At 42.0% G+C, this 20,954-nt stretch overlaps 1 protein-coding gene across 7 annotated transcripts in view; it reads right to left on the bottom strand.

Moving 5' to 3' along the window:
• THSD7B (thrombospondin type 1 domain containing 7B) overlaps positions 1-17,883 on the bottom strand; it is a 331,460-nt gene extending 313,577 nt beyond the window's left edge. For 4 of the 7 annotated variants that reach the window (XR_012629528.1, XM_074873761.1, XM_074873766.1 and 1 more), the window contains exon 1: positions 17,754-17,883. The gene's annotated coding sequence lies outside the window, so the exon portion shown is untranslated. Of the gene's footprint in view, positions 1-16,688; positions 16,747-17,405; positions 17,532-17,624; positions 17,659-17,753 lie in introns of those variants that run through there. The other 3 variants (XM_074873763.1, XM_074873762.1, XM_074873765.1) reach the window with 3 other exon arrangements.
• Between the last annotated feature and the right edge of the window lie 3,071 nt (positions 17,884-20,954).

Below are 20,954 nucleotides of genomic sequence, written 5' to 3'. Positions count from 1 at the left end.
TATACATTTGGATCTCCAAAGAAATAAAGCACTGTCTATTTTAATTAAGGTGACTGGTCACACTAACCACTGGATAAGAAAAATAAACTCCATTATGGTTAAAAGGTTAAATTTTTCAGCATCTTTTGTCAGACTTCAGAAGAGAGACTGGCCATATATATGTATACATACCTAAGTGTGTATGTGTATATATATATATATATATAAGTATACACATAAGTATACCAGTATACTTATGAAAATTCTCCAGTTAGCGCTATGGGAAGCATCAAGAACACAAGAGAGAACACTTGACCCCCACCATGTCAAGAAAGGCTCCAGCACATCACATAGACAAACCTTTCCAGTTTAACCTTTGTAAATGTACAAGTGAAGGTCTTCTCTCATTTCTCCATCTTGTGATTTTACTATCTTGAATTTTGTAGATAAATGACTGTTTGCATTTTGCCTTAACTGTTTCAAATTAAGCATGATCTCGAGTTATCTAGAGAGAAACGAGCATTTCTCTTTCAGTATGGCAAATCTATTGAGTGAGGGCAGCTGTGACCTGAAGTGCCCTCGCTCAGCTGCAGGTTTTCCAGAGCATGCAAAGGCTACACATACTCCCCAGCTGGAGCTACCAAGGTCGGGAGATTGCTCCCAACCTAAGGATCAGGATGAACAGAAAAATGTTGGTAATCAGGAAGGTTCTCTATTACACAAAACAAAACATTGGAGAGCACATTTGACTCCTGAGCATCCCCAGGAAATGTATTACATGTATCCAGCATCTTGCTGAAATAAAGTATCAACAGTGGTTTCCTGAAAAGCAAACATGACTTTTTTCCCCTGCAACCTCTTTCACCTTTTCTTGTATTTCTCATACTATTTTCCTACTGGAAACCCCACTTCATTAAGTGAACCAAAGCCATCGTCATCCCTTATTCAAGTATCTTTACAAACTATACTTGCTCTCATGGCATCTATCAAGCATAACATTAACGACTACAGGAGACCGAGTTTATTTTTCATTCAAACTCTGTACTATTGGACTACAGTTAAATGTTATCTGAATTCCATAGTTGTCTAACTCACTTAATTTCCTCTCTTCTTTCTCTATGCATGGTTTTCTCTTAGAAAAATGCAAGCACTTACAGATTAGGCTTCCCTATTTAAAACTGAATACAGTATCTTACACTCTGGGTACTGCTCCAAAAAAAGAAAAAGTTAAAAATTATTTTTAATTTATATTTTTGGGCCTGGATCCTTCTAGAGGTCAAATATTTCACTTCTTCCATAAAGTGGCTGAAGTAAACTAGAAACTAGCAATAGCAAAATTCTCACGTGTGTCGTCCCCGTCCCCCCCGCCCCCGCAGTCCAGCACTCTATCTTAAGTCAAGGTTTCCTAGCAATAGCTTTTTGTGAGAATTAAGCCATTTTAGGATGTGTACTACTTCTGCTGGTTAGGACTGGTATTCCAGAGGAGGAAACAATGGAAATTAATAAAGTCCATATATCTTAAACTGTCTCATTCAAGCTAATTTTTCTCAGTCACAACTTTCAGATTTTAAGTCTCCCCTCCCACTCCAAACCCTACGGAAACGTGCAACACAAACATACATATCCCCATTCTGATAAGTCAGGAGATCACAATCTATGCTTTTCACAAAACACTCAGGGACTCTAACACAGCACTCAAGTTATAGCAAACACTTTCTCCTTTTCTCTTCATTTTTCTTTTCCAAACTTTACGACGTCATCACTGCATTTACCCCAGACTCTCAGTTGTAGCAAGCCACAAAGCTCCCCAGAGCCAGATTTCTTCCCGCACAGACTCCGAGTAAAGGAGTTCACACTCGGCTCCCAACCTTTCAAGCACTCGACACCAACCCGCTCTGCTGTTCAGCAATCTGCACTTCCCTCAAGGCTGCATGTAGGAAAAAAAGCTAAATTCGTAATCCTTTCTAGCAGAAGCAGATGCCATGCCACCTCAAAGTACAGAGGATTACATCAAGTGTACGACTCTCCACTGAAGAGCATATGTACACACAACTCAAAATATTCTGATACGGGTTTTAGGGAGATCAAGAGCAACTGTGAGGATAGGAAGGAACCAAAAATCCCCAATACCTTCTTTTCAAGTCTGGTAACAGGATTTTTTTCTTGAACTTACTTTCTTAATACTGCTCTGTGACTAACATATGAGAATCCATCAAATTCTTCCATAAAACCATGCAAAGCATACAAAACTTGGTACAAAAATGTAAAAACAGCCTAACAAATAAAAACAATAACAACTTCCTCACAGTTACAGCACAGTGAGTCTAAGTTCAACTACATTAACCTTTATTTCATGCAAGAAAATGCCACTTGGAGAAGTCTGAATACTCCCTTCTACTCTGATGGCACCTGGACTACCAGGAGATACACATGATAAAATGCATTACAGCAACGTATCTCTCTGGGAACAGAAATCAGCTTTAATAAGTTACCTAAAGTCCAAGTGACTTCAAAAATTGTGCTGAAATGCAAGGGAATGCTATGGCAAACCGTGATCTAAAGCAAATCCAGATTTAAAAAAAAAAAAAGCAATGAAAATCAAGATCAAGAATTTACAAAGTAATCAGAACATGGAAGCCAGAAATGAGTATTTTTCATCATAGGATAAGCAGGTACATATTTTATAAACATTTACAAGCCTACTATCGGAGATTATTATTTAGTTTCTACTTTCACAGCAAGTTTAAAAGTTTGTAAGAATACCAAGTAAGGTTCCACTCGTTACCCTAAACTATAACTTGGAAGGGAAACTGAAGTCCATTTTCTAGAGTTCCTTCTCTCAACCTCAGAATGGCTCATAAACGTGGCTTTACTAGAAGAAATTTGCGTTTAACCTCATATTAGATAAAACCTTTCTCTGTTTCTCTCTGTACAGAAATATTTGTACAATTTTGACAAATAAAGACAAAAAGAGCATGGTCAAATCAAAAACAGTGCTGTCACAGCAAAACCAAAAAATTGATAATGAACTGCAAAGACGTATTGTGGCACTTCGTACTTAAACCCAGAAGGATTTTTTCATTTATTAACACCCTGTCCTTGTTCAACAGCATACTAATGAAGTTAATCTAAAGGCTAAATTTCAATTATGAATCACAGAACCGCATCTCTGCTCCCTGATTGCTCAGATAATCTGAATCAAGGCTTATCCTATACAAAGCACAATGGTTGACTGCAGATAAAAGTTCCTGAAACATCAAAAATATTCAGTCCAGAAGGTAAAAATCTGACAAACACCTGTTTTCACATTCATTCAATAACTCTGTGGCAAAGTAATGATTTCTAATAACTTGACAGACTGCTTGCTCACTTAAAATATGCTGCACAGGTTTGAACAATAAAAGGAACAGCAAATGTTTAAATCTCTCAGGCTTGCAGCCAAGACAAAGTCTTTAGCCAGAGTGAAAAAGGGTTTCCATTTGCTAAAATAATTTAGGAGAAAATGTTTTCCTCTTGAGTACCTAAGATGCACTTGTCCTGGAACAAAACCCAAAAGAACCACCAAAGGAAAACCAAGAGCAGCAAGAGGCAGTGCCTCACTTGGCAATTAATATGCACGACTACAGACCAAAATGTGGTGTTTCGTGACATGTCAACACAGCTCAAATAGGGAGCTGAAGCCGCAGAACTGGAAAACACACAAAATATGAGTAATAACAACGACCTGGGTCATTTGCTTCCAATTGCTTCTGCAAACAGAAGAGTGATGAACACTCAGAACAACACCAAAACCATGTTGCTTTCCCATCTGAAAGATTCATATGAAGGAAGCATTGCATCTGCTTTTTAACAAGACAATAAAGAGAAGTTGAACTGTCAGCCTTTAGTTTTTAGCTGAGAGGATGAGGCACGGAAGGACTGCTCGCTTCCAGTGGGAGAAAAAGGAGCAAATGGGAACCAGAACACGCAAAAGCCACGAGTTGCAACTTATCGCAAATGTGGGTCAAAGAAACCAGAACCTTTCAAATGATCTCTCAGAATGTTTTCACCATATAGTGCATGAGATTTCCAGATAACATAACAACTCTAGGGTCAATTCTGTCATTTCTCATGGGGAAGGAAACCCAGGAAGAGTAAATGCACTGTAACCAACCATTATCTGACCATCTCTGGAAGTAAAAACTTCAGAGGAGATTTTTTTCCAAACCTAGGACAAGACAGTGATAAACTCCTGCTTTACACATCTATCAGCTCCCGTTCATACTCTGAGAGAGTTGAGCTCACAGCTAGAGAGAAGACTCCCAAGACTTGCTGCCATTTCACAGCACTCAAACACAGGTCGGGTATATTCGACTACTTTTTCACTGAATAGTAAGACTTTTTTCTTTTCTCCCTCTTTAAAGGTAGACCAAGTCAGACATACACACCTGACGCACCTTCAGAGCAGCCACCACACAACTGAAGGTTTCTACTGTCCTAAACACAACTACTAATTCGTACAATTCTTCAGGATGTAAGAACAAATAGTGCAAATTTACTACCTCCAACCTCAGTCTACTGGTACCCCTTTATCCTTCAAGTACATGTCACCCAGTGGGAAGTTATCAGCGCCCAGACGATCCTCAGACTTTTTAATAAAATAAATGCTTATCATTAAAAAAAACCAGATTTTTTTCCCAGATTGACAAGATATTCATAACATTATCTGATTTGCAATTATTGACCACTACAACACTGAGGCATATATGCAAAACGATTTGTCAATTACATCCCTCCAAAGCACAAAATCCTCTCACTGCCTAATACCGAAACAGCACTTTGCTTTTGTGCTTGACTGGATGTTGTGCAAGTTCTCCTCCGTGCCTTAGTCCTTAAATAAGCTGTTTCTCAGCAACACGCTCATATTTGTCAGACTGAGCAATAGGTACATGCATATATGCTTAGCAATACGCTTGGTGGGAGCAAGGCAGTTGTCATTCATAGTTTTTACCAAAATACATCTTAATTGAGTAGCAGCATTACACCACAAATGAGCCAGAAAAAAGGCCAACAGTAATGACAGACCACTAGAAATAATCTGTTGTCTTCTGGGTAAACCGTTCAATGCTAAAACTTATTATCTGTAAAAGCACCTTTTGAATCACTTTTGTTTTGCCCTGTGGAATACCTTAATGTTTCTACTGGTAATAAAATTTCTGGCTTGCAATACTGCCCTCGTCTATAAGACTGCAAGAGAAGCGAAGGGAAAAGATGAGAACAGGGAAACACAGAACCGCTGTTATTATTAAACCTTTAAGTTACAGAGTTAATTCCAGCTAAACATCTTTGTCTGTTGCAATGTTTATATGAAGTGGATTTTTTTTCTAGGAAGGAAATCTAATTTTTGCACCCGAGTGTCAAACAACTCCACGGTCATCTGTATCTGCACCGACTGTACTTCTGCTACAAGTAATCTGTTAAGCAGCACATCCCCAGCTGGGGACTGTAATTAGGGTGCAAACTGCCATACAATCCCCTTGCCAGATTGATGAAGGAGACCTCTTACAAGGTGATCCAGAAGGCAGTGTTGAGACCATTAATCATTTATCCGTCAAGGAGAATACAAAAAGCTCTGCCACCAAGAGCATTACACTGCAAAAGTATCTTGACAAAACTAACACCTAAAAATCTAGTGGAGTTTTAATTATAAGGTCAGACCTTAGTTACTGTATTACTTTTAGAAGTTTTAGGTAAATTCACATCAAAAAAGAGATATTCAGATTTCAGACAGAATTTGACACTCATACTTTGCTACTTCTTTTAAAAGCTTGATAATGATCAGCTCAGAGGTTTTTTAGCTCTGCTAGCAGCATCCCCAGATAGCAAACAAATGTAACAGTAATCCACAGAGCAAGCTTAAATACACTACCAAGCTGCCAGTATTTCAACCTGCAGCTATTTATTTTGGGGGATTTGAATCCACAGAAAATTAAAGTATTTTCTATAACGTGTAATTGCAGATATTGTTAGTACAAAACTTCAGCCTACAGTAAGAACACCAAATCTTGAACACCTGCCTAACGGGGTCTTCACTGTCCATCCTGAGCACGTAAGACTTGACTCTGCCAAACATCAGCTCAAATTTTTTAAATATGCTTACTAAAATCAAATACCTCAAGTTGAGTTCAAGCTTAAGTGTTTCCCTTCTTCATTCTTATTTGCTCCAATAAGCAAGCCCACACCACCCTTACAGACCTCATGAAACTAAGAGATAAAAATGCAAAAATCAAGACCACTTCTGTAGTCTAAGGGTATATTGCTAGAGTTTGAAGTATTTTTTCTTTGGAAACAGGTTTTTAACCCTCTTTTGTATGCAACCTCATATTTTACTTACCACACACCATCCAAGATTATCAGCATCAAAAGCTTCTTAGCTATATCCATCAGCTTCACATATGTTTCACCTGAGCCCAGCCTAAGGTGAAGCCAGTTAGGCAGGGAAAGGGGAGGAGGTGTGCTCCCCTCCCTTGAATTATCTGGAATTTAACAGAATTGCCTAGGAGATTTCTACTGTTTCAAAAGCAAAGAAAATCTATCCCATACAACTATCTACCAGCCTAACAAATAATACACTTTCCTATAGAATGTGCAATAGGGAGGAAACATAATCCAAACACATCATTACATAGTCCAAAATGATTTGTTTACATACTCTAAAAACTATCCCAGCAAAGGCAAGGTCCTAGTAACTTAGCCTAAAAAGCAGTTGGCAGGCAATTACATTTTTTTCTTAACTGAAAAAGCCAAATCTAAATCATTTTCCACAGATCATCAACAAGAATATCTGAAGTCAAGAGAAGGAAGAAAAATCTGCCACCTGTGGCTATTAAGTTAAACCAATTTAAATATTTAAAAAACATTCTTATTTGAAAATTACGATACTTCCCCCACAACTCTCCTCATTCCCTAGAGACAAGAGGATTTTTTCTAAAGGACACCGTGAGGGAGGTAAAAAGTAGTGAAAGCATCTCAGGAGCAAGGAAAGCCCACAAAAATTTTAGCATCAAGAGAGGATTCTTTTGCAAAGATAACTGTTGACACAACAAAGCTTTTCATTTGTTTCTGCAACACTGGGAAACTTCTGATTTCCAAAACCCTTGCATGCATGAATAAGCATGCAAGTAATCTTCTGAATATGTTAGTGAGAGAAGGAAAGCAGAAATAGCTTCATTATCATTATACAGAATCTCACAGGCAGCTGTGAAAATCCAAGTTTCTTAAAAACTATTGCCCTGATGAAAAACCATAATCCATTTCAACAGCAAGTTCTATCATATATATCACTGATTCCCTCAATATTTACATTTTTCCAATATAACCTGAACTAACGATAAGAGCTCAGCAACAAAGTAGGAGCATACATAGGATAATTCACATATTCTAAGCCACCATATCTTTTTAATAGGAGTCAGTAACATTAAAACATCACCCAAGAGAACAGAGCATAACTTACAAACACAAAGATGCAAACCTGAAGATGACAAAGCTGGAAAACCAAGTGTGGCATCACTTACTGGAAGGCTGTGATAACGGTTTAGCAGACACTTAAAAAAAGTTTTAAAAATGAAAAAAAAAGTCTCTGCACTGGATGGTCCAAGGCCATTCAGTATGCACTGCAACATCTAATCTTGCTGTTATATTTCTTGAAGCTTGATCCTGCAGAATGGAACGGAACGTATTAAACACAGCACAGAACTGATGTCATGAAGCAATCCTTCAGACACTTAATTAACACCCAAGTTACTAGTATGTTGATCTTATTTTGGAGTAAAAAGGAAAAAACCTGCTTCCCCCCTTTTTGAGTCTTGCTGTATCATCACTTACTGGCATTAATATTGCTCTCATCCTTAGGCAAGCCCTTAAAGACTCTGATCCTTTATATCCTTTAAAGGGAGCAATTAATGCTGCTATTCAAAGTTTCTGACCTTTAGCTCTCAGTCCCAGTAGTGTTATTCAGATTTTTCTTTTCAAGTTTAGCAGAAAATAGTAACTATTTGTGTCTTCCTAAAGGCAGACACGCATTAATCCTAACCTCAAATTGGAGTCAATTTTGGAAGAGTAATTCCCAAAGCTTTCACCTCCAAATGTGCTCCTCTGCAGGATCAGATGCTTCCCAAATTCTGCCTGCCCTTCCAAATCACTTCAGTTTAGATGTTCTGCCTTGCAGAGGTATTTTGGCAAATCACTTTGAAAATGCTTTCATAGCTGCATAAAGTTTTGCATCCCATACTGCATTCCCCCTCGTCATCCTCTGCAGCAGGATGACTATTACTGTGATTATTCTCAGTGAAGCCACAGTGCAAAATTCCATTTTCTTTATTCCTGCTAACACCACTCCCCCCTCTTCGTGCCCCTCTTTCTTCTCCACAAAATTATTTACTCTGCTTCCCTGTTGCCTCTTCCAGAAATATTTGTAAGGAGCATCCCAGAATCAAAATAACATACTTATTATTTGTTGTCTTCATTTAATTTGTATTTTTAAACTGTCAAACACAGAGGACAATAACGAGAAGACCAAGAACGTGTCACTTTCAGAACTGCCCTACAAAGGCATCTTGCAGTTTCATTTCTAAGTGTAATTAATGTATGCTGTCTTTTACAAGGTGCCAAACACCTTGCCCACACACCCAAAAAAACCCCAAATATATCCTATCCTTCCCAATCTCTCAAAAAAAAAAAATATCTGATAATTCTAGCCTATCAATACCTTTCAGTATTCAAGCTTTTCTGATATGAAAGTCGTTACAGCTCATCTGGAAGACTAACAAGCTAGTATTTCTCTAGACCCATGAAGTGCTAAGGCTTGGACAATAAGCCCAAGCCAGAGTTGACCTATAGATGAATCCTGTACATTTTATAACTGATAACCATTGTGCTAATAGGTATTATACTAAGTTATAGCAAACCAACTATTCTGATGTAAAAGGTGGGAATACTGAAGCCTGAGCAACAGGCCCTGAACTGAAACTGCTAACTCTGTATGTAGTCATTAGTGAAATATGCATAGAAGATGTAGCTTAAACATCATAAAACATGTCTATGTTGAATGTATCTTTATCTTTCTTTATGTGTGAGCAAGATAACGGAGCCACAGAAACAGTTATCTGACCTTGTGACCTTGCTCATAAATTAGTTAGACCAGCAGGGAAACTCCCTTAGCTTCTCCCTTAAGCCCTGGCCAGGCTCTGGGGGGAACCTAATGTGAGATGAAAACCAGATGTTTCCGCTTAAAACAAAGGTACCAGCTATTCTGACTTACTGATTTTTAGGTATATAAGGCTGGGCCCGCTCACAGCGACTTGGGAAGCCTCACCTACGCACCGCGTAGGATTTCCCACTTGCAGGGAAAGGTTCTCCAAATCCTCGCTGTAACCGGGGCTGCCCAGCGACTGCGGATCTGGATGATGGTAAAGTATGCAAGTGGTGATGTATCTTTCTTAATCACTATTCTCTCTCTCTCTCAAGTAGTAATGATTTGATGCATTACCCTGTATTTTGCTATTTGTTTAAGTGCACTGTTCTGTCTTTTCTTACTGTATGTTTTCTGTATTATTCTGTTATATTATTTAGTTATTTCTAGTAAAATACACCTGCTCTTTTCACTCTGGTGTCTGAGTTTAATTGATATCCCTGATCAGCAAAACAACCCAGAGAAAAGGTATGCCACAGCCGAGACTCTTCCAAATAGCCAGGGAAAAACTTACACCTATTTAAACAGAGAGCGAGCCAGGCTCAGCTAGCACTGCGCAGAGAAGAGGCAATCAACTTGACAGTAAATGTAATTAGTGTTATACTTCCTGCCCAAATTAGACATGATATAAGCAGATATATCAAATGAATTTGACATGATATATTACCACTGATGTGCCTAAATATGGGGGGGGGGGGGGGGGTGGAATTCACTTTGTGAAGGGTGGGAGTAGGGTTTTTTATATTTTAAGGGAAATCACAAATCTTGACATGCCTCCATCATTTCTGTCTCCATCTTGTTTGTTCATTAAAGTTTCTCCTCTCTTTTCTAGTTCCTATTTCCATCATGGTCAGAGTGACACAAAGCATCCTCTTTTTGTTACAGCTCACTAAAATCGAAACTGCATCATGTCTCTTTTTCATGTCTTTTCTTTCCTCCTTGTCATTCAGAAGCTTCAATCCATTTGCTTTCCGAACACATCTGCAGTCCAAATCCGTTTCTCAACACCAGCTCACTTGTTTGCCTCTCCTCTTTCTCATTTGCACTCACCAAAACCCCTTCCCATTATACCACATCGCCATTCCAAATTACACCATCTCCTGGTTGTCACTCTCACATCCCTTTTCCTTGGTCCCAATACCAAGTTTCCATCATCTTCGCAAACTTCCTACTATGAGCAATTTTTTATTGTTTTCCTTTCTATAAACCACCCATTTATCTCACCACTCCCTGTCAACTTGCAAAGCTTCTCTGTATTTGCTCATTCTTCTACCAGGTCAGCTTCAGTGCAACACATTGTCCCAGTCATGTTTTTCTTGATCATTTCAGTACGCTGACCAAACATCTCAGACTCATTTCAGATGTCCCTGTGTTTGTCAAAACAAGACAAAATAATGAGGTACTGCAGCAACTTCTGAAAAGAAATCTTCCCCTACCAAATTCCAGTCTCAAGCTCCAGAGATGCATAAAACGAACCAGAGCATCATCTAGAACTGAAAAGCAGTAACAAAAGTCTCAGAAAATAACTTATTTGAGAGCTACTCTATCAAATGTATGTCTTTAATACCTAATTTAGACCTGACACTGGAGAAGAAAAAAGAATCATTCCCAGCTCAGTACTAAAGCAGAAGTAACAGGAAGACAGCAATCCTCAATGCTCTCAAGAGTTGGACTTAATAGACTTCTCTGTTAAACAGAAAAAATAAAAAATAAAAAAAAACCAACAAAACCAAAACACACATCCCACACCTACCTTCCCCCCCGAAAAAAAGAACTAAACTACAACTGAATGCTTATCTTCTGCTTCTGCTAGTAAGCAACACTAAAGCTTTCATTTAGAGGCTGACAAGTTTTATTTCAGAAAAATGACCTCATTGTTTAGGGGAAATTTAACCTTTTACTTATTTTGTTTCAATTTCCATTTTGAATCAAAATTTTACTTAAAAATACTATCATGAAATCCAGCAATGTTTAGACAAATTAGACGAGTTCCCAAATAATTTTACCTATTCTGAAACAGTGACCTTTCACTAGCAATATGCTCTCCATGGACCAAATTGTGTCCTCCCCGACTGGAAGCTCTGGGCTGCTCTGTTTTATGCAGCACCTGAACTTTCCACTAAAGTACTTGAGATGGAAAAAATCTAGGCCAAGCAAAGGTATTTATGACCTTTTTTTGATAGAAAGTTTAAAAATTACTTTACCCCAAAAAATAAGTCTTTAACTGGACTTGTCTTTGCTGTTCCAGCAAACACAGAGCATACTGCTGTTCATCTCCTGACAAATTACTCTCTAGGAGAATACAAATCATCCGTGCTGAGCTTCAGAAAGGCTCTGGAAGAGAGCTCTGTTTCAACCCACTAGAGACAAAAAGACAGCCACAAAACAGGCTCCATCCCAGTGGAAAGCCTCCTGTGCTCATAAACACGAGTTTTAATCCCATTCATTAACGGCTGAACTGCACTCACCTTTATTGTGCTACATCTTCAGGTTGCTCTTCCATCCATTATATTTTTTGCTGTGGGCGTATTCTCCGTTTTATTAACTGTAATTTAATTCAATACATATTCCTACACAGGACAGGTTATTTTCCTGACTGTTTCAAAATGTTTCTCAAGATGGAACACAGATGAATTTTTAACTAGGACACACAAAAAAAAAAGAAACACAAGAAGAAATCCTACTGTGTGTTTCTGTTGGGATGGGTTTGTACAATAAAAAGTTTGCCATATCTGTCAAGCCTCCCACCATCTAAGTTTTCTTTCATGAATGAATACCACACACTAAAAACTGATGCTACAGAAACTGTACATCATTGTTTGCGATAGTTGCAATCACAGACTCTGCTGCTTTTGCCTTTACTAAAGCTGTATATCATGTTTACTACAGATACCTGGAAGTAATTACAGAATCTTAAACATTTTCAGACTACAGCTTTCTAAGTATCTCAGAAGGCATACATTAATGCCCAGGAGTCATTACCACCCATATTGCAGTACCCTCAGCCTCACTGCTCTGATCTCAACGGTCTGCTGACATCAATTTTGCAATGAAAACCCAGCAATTCAGTGAGAATAGGTGACTAAGCAAAGATAAAAACACCTGTCTAAAGACTGAATACCACTGTCCTCTTGTACACTTACAAAAAAACCTGTATTTTTTTAATATATACCTTTGTATATACGTATACATCCTACAATCTGCCATGGCAAGTTACACTCTCCCCAATCTCCTGTTCGAACCACAGCAGACAGAAACCCACGCTGCTCTCACCATGTGCTGAAACAACGTCACTATGAGTTACAGGCTGTTGTGGGAGATGGATCAGAAGTGGCTACAATTATACCTAATAACTGAAGAGATTGTTTCATTTGATCTTTCTTTTGGAAGGCTATGCCAGTCTGGAAGAGCCAATGGCACGTACCATCTTTCTGTCCACTCTTGGCAATCTGAAGACAGACAAGGAGTCCCCCTCACTTTGAGCAAGGCTGGGACCAGAAGTTTGCCACATTAGACTATCTCCAACCTTTCAAACACACCCACTATTCACTACCAGAAGATCCCTTTTCTGCAGAAACACTTTCTGTTTCAGCAACTGAGTTGGGAGGGTGACTATTTCTCCACTTTCTAATAGTTTTGAAGTAGTTTCAAATGCTCATTTAATTTATAAAACCATTTATTTTCCCTCTCTCCTCATTCATACTACCCTTTCAGGTCACGTCACCTCAGCTGAAATTCAGCTTTTCATACTTTATGGCACTGCACCTGGGTTTACACGCTCTGCCTTTATCAACAGGCAGTCTGCATCACCAAGGGACATCGAAGCCACTGCTGGTATCAGACAACAGCTTATCTTGCATGTTGTTCCATCTCCACCAGCACCTGCCCAGCACATGCATGGAGACCATACATCACCCCACTCAGCAGCCCCACAGAGGGACAGTTTCCAACCCTAAGCAAAGGCAGGGAAGTACAGGGAGGCACAATCCACCAGATAAAAGGAAGGCAGCTCAGGCAGGTGGGATTTACTACATCATTAATACAGTTTTTTCTTTGATTTCTTGGTGGTCCTTGAATCTCTTTTTCCTCACCCATTCCATGCACTTTCTCAAACTAGCTGCCTGCTATGTGAGTGCAGGTGGAAAAGAAAAAAAAACAACCCCCTTTTAAAGCAGCTAGCTTATTTTCAGACACAAAATACAAGCATTAGCTAGGTGAGACTCAACAGAAAAGAGAAGCAACCAAAAAGCTTTTCCAAAACAGTTAGAAGTTTTGTCAAAGATTAGCAAATAAAAATATTAATAAAAAGGAAGCTCAACTAAAAGCATTCCGGACAAATATGATGCAGCATGTCCTTAATACTCAAGTGTTTAAACTAAATACAGCAGAAGTACAAAGGAATGCCTACAGATGACTCAATAAGGAGGTATTCAAAGCAGAAATAGCTTTACCAGCATGTTTATAGTAAGCTTCCTAGTCCAAAGCACAGTATTTTTTAGTTCTTGCGTTCAAAACAAGACTGCAGACAACGAGCACTTGTGCTTAGACGCAGAAGTAAGGTAGGATGGTTCATCAGTGACTCAGAGACTGGACCTCATAGGGTGAGCAGAAAAACCTGCCTTCCTTGCAGAGTTTCTGGTTTTAAATGACCCACACAACTCTTTTATCCTCTGGCATAAATCCCCACAATTTTTTTTTTTCCAAATAAGCAGTACTTTATTTTGCCTGCAGTGCTTTATGTTTCCCCTACCACAGCACCCACTTCATCAGCACCCTGGAAGCAGCTTTGGATGTGGTGGGATGCACAGCTTCCAGAAGGAGCACCACGGGGTTTAGCATCCATCAGCACCGTCCTGGCCTTGCCTGGCAATCACATCTCCATTTCACAGCACACCCTCCCATTTACTTTACATGATCCTGCAGCAAACAACAGAAAAGGTAGCTTTACCAATATCTGGAATGCTATCTCAGTAATAAATTAAGATTTTCAAAGCCGAGGCAAAGAGCTGGAGTGATGCGTGGGCAAAAACTAATGACGTGGGAGGACCCAGAACGCACCAAGCAACGCGCCACAACGGCAGACAGATTTTTGGCCAGGAATTCTGGTTCTGTTGTGTCATGAAACTCAATTGCAAGGAGGGGAGACAGCCCATCCATAGCTTCTTAACTTCTCTGGTTTACAGGCAAACCACACAAGCTCTCGCCCCTAGGCAGTCCCAGAAGCATTCCCTTTTCTCAGACACACTGGTAACACAGGAGCCTGTGAACTGGGGCCAGGACAAGACAAATTTTCACTTTCTGTTGTCTTAATAAACAACAAAGCAGCTACATTTTGTGAAAACGATGCTTTTGTCTCACCATACTGAAACATAAATCCCCAAGATTCAAGAAAGTTCCTAACAACTGACAACATAGATGTAGTTTTTGAATACATTTTGAGGCAGTGCAACAGGACAGTTTCCCTCACCTACGAAGTGCCCTGAGAAGTTCCCAGAACTGCCTTCGCATCAGGTGGCTCGAGCAGATGGGTTTCCACTTTCCCCCCATCCAGCCCATCGATATCATCAAGCCCCAGCACAGCACACACCATTAAAGCACAGCGTACACCTCTAACAGAGAATGGAGAACTTACCTCCCTGAACAACAGCCTGGAGGCATTTCCATCACCTCTTTAATCTGCAACAGCATCCCTGTTGTTCAGCTTTCATAATCCCTTTCGGTTAAGGTACGGGGGTGCGAGCAGCATTGCAGGGCAGGGAAGCAGAACAGACACGGGTATTCATGTTGTCAGTGCAGCACTGTCAACTCAGGGATTTTTTTTTTTTATATATATTTTCTTATCCCACTCTTTGCTTACAGCCTGTGCAGCCAGACGAGCTTAGTTGCCTTGGACACCTGGATAGGACCATTCACATCACAGCACATCTTCCACCATGACCCCCCTGCCCACCTACCTACAGCAACTGGGAATCAAAAGCTTCCAAAGCACAAACCACCACCTGGTTTTTCCACTCGCGCATCGCTACCTTTGTGCCGTTATTCAGCAGCGAGCTTGGCACAGGGTACCTGCAGCATCTGTCATGTTTCACCCACTCCAGCTCAGGCTCCTCACGTGCTCTCCTCTGCTACCAGCCGCTGGGATAGTTGTTGCTTTGCCCAAATACAAAAGGAGCAAGTGTCTGAAACAGGCACGAGAGCTCTGCTCATCTGTCTGAGGGCAAGACATAAGAGACTGAATACTGGTTGGGGAAAATAAAAAAAACAAATTATACTGAAGTGCAAGGAGACCTGTGGGAATCCCCACTTCTTACTCGCAAACCCCAGAACTTTTCTGCCATCAAAGGCAGCTAAAAGCAGCAGCATGAGTGCCTCCTACCAGAGCAGCTTGTCAGCAAACACACGTCAGAGCGATCCTTATCGGTAAGGCTTTCTAGTGAAAAGATGTCCCTAGAAAGCAGTCGCTACAAATACAGTTTTCCTGAATATCATTACTGATCCAGAAGTAATGAAATAGCAGATAATATGGCCCCAGGGTACAAATCAACCACCTACCCTAATGCATACAGATGGAGCTCAATAGCTCTTCTGGTCTTCCATTACCAGAGTGAAATGGGATCTCTGAACCATCATGGCAAAGCCAGAAGAGAACCTTAATGAGTGGGGTTTATTTCTGATTCTTCAGAAAATGCTTTTAAATGCTGCAATCTGAAAAAAGAAAAACTGTTTTCATATAGTATGAAGATGAGCAGACACTGCTTCCCCTCACAGAACCAAGATAAAAAAGCAGATCGTACAACCTCCTGCTCTTCCCTGATTTTACAGAAAAGGCTGAGAACAGTGTCTAAATACTTTTTGCAAAAATCAGCAATGAAACTTTATCCAGTCCCACCAAAGAAAGTAGCAAAACTGTTGTGACTTACAGCAGGATCATGCTCCTCTCATTGATGTTCTCATCAGTTAAAGTGGTAACTTCCACAAAGCTCTAAAACCGACTCGGCAAACGCATAAGGTACAGGCAGGCACAGAATCTCCCCGCTTCCATCCGTAGGAAAATTTAGCACTTAACACCAAAAGCTTCCTCCCGCAAGGACGTGATGTTACGCATTCCGAGCCGGTCACATCCCCACGAACCAGCCAAGCCAACGCGCAGCGCCGCACACCCGTCACACACCCCGACGCATCCGTACCCCTCTTCTTTGAGAAGTAGCCTGCACTCAAGCGTGTTACTTTAATGCCATCTCTTTCATCTTTGACATGGTATTACTTAAACTCCACTGAAATCTTTTCAGAAACTATGGAGTTCACCGCTTTTTTTAATCAGTTTCCTTAAAGTTTGAAGCTTTTATGATGCAAGTTGAACACCCACGCAAGGCACCTGCGTGACACAAGGCACAAGAAACAGCAGCTCTCTCAGTCACCACGTCCTCTCTCACGCCCTTTCAGCGATACCTAGTTCTAACAGGTACGTTATCCCACTCACCCGTGCGCGCACAATGAAGACATCCCCTTCACCGCTTCTTTCAAAAATTACATTCTCAGGAAATCAAGTCTTTAAGCTGTTTTTTTGTTTGTTTTCATTAGAGGAATTAAACAATATATTTCAATTATACAAAAGAGCTGGAGGCAGCGGTCAGCAAGTACTTTTATGACCCTCATCTATTCTTTTAAAAGCCTTCTCCAGAACCGCTCAGGCAGGCACAGGAGTGGGAGGAGGGAGAGAGGGAGGGAGGAGGAGGAAGAGGAGGAGGGGGGGGGAGGAACATGACTACAGCGAGTCCTCATTCATATCTTCACACAAATAAAGTCCAAACTCTACACGGTTTGACCTTGAATGAATAACAAGAGGTAAAATAAATAAAAGGACAAGCATAACAAATTAAGAATAAACGTTCGAAGTAACGAACGGTTATAAGGAAGACGCGCATGAGAGTGCATTTCAGATCACCGATTGAAGAACCAACGGAGGGAAAAAGACAACTCAAACACATTTCAATACTCTGAGGGTGGGTGGGGGAGAAAGTATGAATTTAGAAGCCATCCTGCACGACAAAAAGCACAAACCCCGGCAGAGCCAGCCCCGCGAGCGGCGGCTGCGCTACTTTCCCGAGCTCTCCAGCCGCCGGGAGTTCGCAGCAGTTCCCGCTCCAAGCCCAAGCGGGCGAGAGCTCGGCTGCGCCCTGCCCGGAGCGGCTCGTACCTGTGCAAACTTCACCTGCTTCCCGGAGGCGACGGTGCTCGCAGGCCGGGCCCCCGCGCCCCCCGGAGGAGCCGGGGCCGGCGGGTGCTGCCGCCCGGGCTCCCCAGCCGGAGCGAGCCGCGGAATTCCCCAAACCCACAGCAACTTCTCCCGCCCGCCGCGACCCGGCACCTCTACCCGCCCGCCCCACCCGCTCCCCCGGCGCCGGGGCGGCCGCACCTCCTCGCAGCCCGGGGCGCGACATTGGAGCCCGACGCGGTCCGCTGCGGCGGGGAGGTCTGCGCTGCCGGCGGGCGGGCGGGCGGCGGGGCGGCGCCGGGCGCTCCCGCGGGAGGGGCGCGGACTCACCCGCTCAGCCCCGCGGCGCGGAGGGGCGCGGCGGCGCGGTGCCGCGGGCGGAGCGAAGATGGAGGCTCGGCGGCAGCCGCCCACCCATCCCGGCCCGGCACGGCCGCCGCCGCCGCTCCCGCCGCTCCGCTCCGGCGGGGGAACCGCCGCCCTCGGGCGCCCCCTGCCGGGCGGCCGCGTCAGGTGACGCTGAGGGGAGGCTGAGGGGGAGGTGGCGGGACGGGAGGCCCCGCTCGCCGCCGGTGGACGGGCGCAGGGCGGGAGCCCGGCGGGGCGGAGGAGGGTTGGGCTGAACAACCCCCACCCGGCGGGATGGGGGCCCCGGTGCCGGCGGTCGCCGCTGCCCCCGCGCCCCGGTGTGAGGGTCGCGCCGGCTTCACCGCCCAACGATGTCTCCCGGGCTGCCTGGCCAGGCCCCACAGCGGGAGGCAGCTACAGAGCTCCGGGAGGTTCAGAAACCCGCGGGAAGTTATTTCTTAGACTTTTAAGATAAAGGAAGACCGAGTTTTCCACATATCTTGTGAAATATTCATTAGCTCCACAAAACGAGTCAATTTTTTTAAGTCTTAATTGTATATTGAGCCCACACCAAATTCCCAATTCTGTACTTTTTACCGATCTCTTAATCCTGTCCACCGTGCAGTGTTGAGGAGACTTCCAGTACTTCCCTAACAACCCCCGACAGTCACTAATACACTCTCTAAAAGCTTTGCCCGAGGAACGTTAGTCCCATTGACTCTCAAAGTCATCTAAGTCATATTTTCAGGAATTTAATTAGTGCAAGAGATCACCAAACTGGCTGAAGTCCTCGATTAGGGAGGGAATATTTATTGATTGCAGGGAGAGGAGGCAGGGTGAATACTGAATCCATCACTTTTTAAATACATGAAGTGAATGATCTCAGTTTAGTTTATCTACACTGTTTAAAAATTCAACTAGGCATTATTCAACGCAACCTACATTTTTTTATACATCCAGTCAGTAAGTTTAGGTGTCACTCAAGAAAAATTAATGCATATATCCAACTTAGCAAGTACCAGGTGACTGTACACACAATGAAATTACTGCAATATTTATTCCAGCTTTTCACACAGTTTTTATTTCTGCATTGTTAAAGAAGGTTCATTCTCACACTATGTGGAGCGTGAAACTAATTATGACTACTGAGAATGAGAAATAACTCCACTGACATGGAGCTGGTATAAACAAATGACAATCAGGCCCTTTAAGACTAATACATGACCTTTGCGCTAACACTGTACCCCAGGGATAATCTATTCAGGCTCCAAAAATTAGCTCACCAGACATTTTCCATTTAACAAGAACTATGTATATAATGTTTGAACAGACATAGTTGTGTCACTCATGTTTCTCATTTTATTTTTTATTCACAGAAATATTAAATGCTGGTAAATCCTAACGCAAGGATTGTTCATAGCATCTACAGACTCCCAACAAAACCAGAACCTCATTGTGCTAGGTTCTGTATAATAAACAAGTGTTCCCGCCTCAGAGAGCTTGTATGTTACAAAGGCAAGAGACAGCAGAGTAGGAAGTGAAGGCAGAGAGAGGTGATGATACTTATCATAAGGCATGAAATCCGGATCAAGGATTGAACCAGGAGTTTCCTGCCTCCAGGTTCAGTCCTGCCCATTGCTCTCATGAATTATTAGGCATCTTCCTGGAAGTTTACTGGGGAAGGAAATTCCACCAGAGATTGCACTCCAGCTGGTCAGGAATGTTCCAAAGTTTCGTGAGGAAAGTTTTACTTGCCAAAGTGGAAACACTTCCTCAAAGACAATTTCTTTTAAAAAAGCTTTTTTTCTCAGATGTTTCCCAGGTCAGAGAGCCCTACCCCAAATGCCCTTCACTTCTGTGCCTCCTGCTTCTTTTCTCCATTGAAAAGTTTTAAAAGGTCTCATTTTTGTCTGATACAGAATGGAAAACACCTCTTGAAATGTCAGGAGTTTTTCACAAGTGACACTTCTGTTTTTTTCCTGACTGGCCTTGGACTACAGGCAGTTACACTCTGCTCTCCTACAGCCCTCGCGTTGTTGTCCGCTGAGAACAGCTACATTTTGCACCTCACAGTTAATCTGGAGTTGAAGCATCTAGGAACCTGTACCACTGTGATTCTTAGCCTAATTTCCCAATGTAGAGTTTGCATTAATGCAGCAAATCTAGTGTCTGGGTATGGGACTCTGAGCTCCGCCCCGCAGCCCCAGAGTAGCACTGATTAAAAGAAGAGGCAGCACAAGAGGGCAAGAAAAGTTCTCACTGTCCTACAGACAGCTGAGTGCCAGCGCCCTTCAGCACACACAGTTTGGCTTCGATTCTCTTCCTTGAGACTTTAGCCTTCCTCAAAATCTTTATGGAAGACTATATATACCTAAAAGATGTGTAGGAAATAAATATGGAGTAAACGTGTAGGAAATAGATGGAATAAACCTGCTTTTCTCATTTCGAGTAAGAAAACTGAAGTAAAAGACCAAGAAGCAGCAACAGGAAAATAAAAGCACAAATGTAGAGCATGAAGGAGGCTTGGAACTCGGAGTAACCTGTTAGGCTGTTTTTTAGCCCAGATCACTTGTTCCTGCTATTTGTGATCCTCTTGTTACGTGGATCTCACCTGCTCTGTGGGGCTCAAAGAAAACTGGTACCCAAGTACTCTTGAGTACTGGAAATGTTAAGCCAGTTCTTGCTTATGGATGACTGGCTCAGCCTAAGAAGGGAATAACAAAGCCACTTGAATGACAGCTTGGATCAAGTTCATAATGACCTGGTTTGTACAGGCCAGGTGTTATGTAGATTGGAGCTTGTTATTGTGCAAAATTTTGGCAAGCCTTGCAATGCAACAGCCAGTTCCAGCAGAGCTGGGCAGAAAGCCACAGACTGGAGGCAGGTCTATCTTCAGCAAGATGGGCAAAGAAGCTGTCTTTTTCTGTACTCGGTACCTTGGGGATGTGAACCAACCTGCCTGCACAGCATCTGGAAAAAAGCTTATAAAGGAACAGAGAGCAGTTTCAAAACATGGAATTCCAGGCTTAAAAACGAAGGGGAAAGCTAGCATAAAAACACGTCGTCAAGTTTATTGTCTGTTTCTTACGGAGCAAAAATTCAGAGCAAAATGGTACGAGATACAAGCCTCCTACTGCAGCATTAACAGAAAGCGGGCAAACTCTGTTACAAATGTCCCTATGG

Source organism: Strix uralensis, chromosome 6, assembly GCF_047716275.1.
Source record: "Strix uralensis isolate ZFMK-TIS-50842 chromosome 6, bStrUra1, whole genome shotgun sequence".
NCBI classification, from domain to species: Eukaryota; Metazoa; Chordata; class Aves; order Strigiformes; family Strigidae; genus Strix; species Strix uralensis.
The sequence above is the reverse complement of the archived record's forward strand: the minus strand, read 5'-3'. Positions and strand labels throughout refer to the sequence as shown.